This window comes from Otolemur garnettii, unplaced genomic scaffold (genome assembly GCF_000181295.1).
Source record: "Otolemur garnettii isolate 467f Iridium unplaced genomic scaffold, OtoGar3 scaffold00051, whole genome shotgun sequence".
In the NCBI taxonomy this organism is placed as follows: domain Eukaryota; kingdom Metazoa; phylum Chordata; class Mammalia; order Primates; family Galagidae; genus Otolemur; species Otolemur garnettii.
Window position 1 is genome coordinate 2,282,190 of NW_003852446.1, and position 1,082 is coordinate 2,283,271.

Consider the following 1,082-nt stretch of genomic DNA (forward strand, 5'->3'; position numbering starts at 1 on the left):
TCGCTTGAGCCCAGGAGTTGGAGGTTGCTGTGAGCTGTGATGCCATGGCACTCTGCCCAGGGGGATAGCTTGAGGCTCCGTCTCAAAAAAAAAAAGAAAAACACCTGGGCGTGTGTTAGGCACCTGTAGTCCCAGCTACTTGGGAGGCTGAGGCAAGAGAAATGCTTCAGCCCAAGAATTTGAGATTGCTGTGAACTGTGACTTCATAGCCCTCAACCGAGGGTGACAAAATAAGACCCTCTCTCTAAAAAAAAAAAAAAGGCTCAGAGCCCTGTGAAAAGTGGTTGTGGCACGAGCCACATACACCGACTGTGGGTGGTTCCAACCCGCCCAGGGCAGCTAAACAACAATGACAACTGCAACAGCCAAAAAAAAAAAAAAAAAAAAGGGAGGGCCTGGGGCCCAAATTAAAAAAAAAAATAGCTGGGTTTTGCGGCGCGTACCTGGAGTCCCAGCTACTTGGGAGGCTGAGGCAAGAGAATCACTTAAGCCCAAAACTTTGAGGTTGCTGTGAGTCATGAAGCCACTGCACTCTACTGAAGGCAGCATAATGACACTCTGTGTCAAAAAAAAAGCTGAACATTGTGGTGGGCACCTGTAGTCCCAGTTACTTGGGAAGCTGAGGCATGAGGATTGCTTGAGCTCAAGGGTTTGACATTCCTGTGAACTATGATGATGCCATGGCACTCAACCCTTGGGCCACAGTGTAAGACTTTGCCTCCAGAAAAAAAAAAGTGAGATGAGTCTCACTGGACTTGGGTCTACTGCCCACAAGACTGGTGTTATGGACATCTATGGACATTGAGGGCCCCAGAAGGCTGGCAAAAGGTGAAAGAGTCAAAGCCAAGCAACTAAAAATAGCCAGGCATTGTGGTAGGTGCCTGTAGTCCCAGCTACTGAGAGGTTGAGGCAAGAGAATCGCTTGAACCCAAAGGTTTGAGGTTGCTGTGAACTATGACGCCAGGGTACTCTACCAAGGGTGACAAAGTGGGACTCTGTCTCAGGCATCCTCAAACTACGGCGCACGGGCCACATGCAGCCTGCCTAGGACATTTATCCAGCCGGCCAGGTGTTTTTGCCAC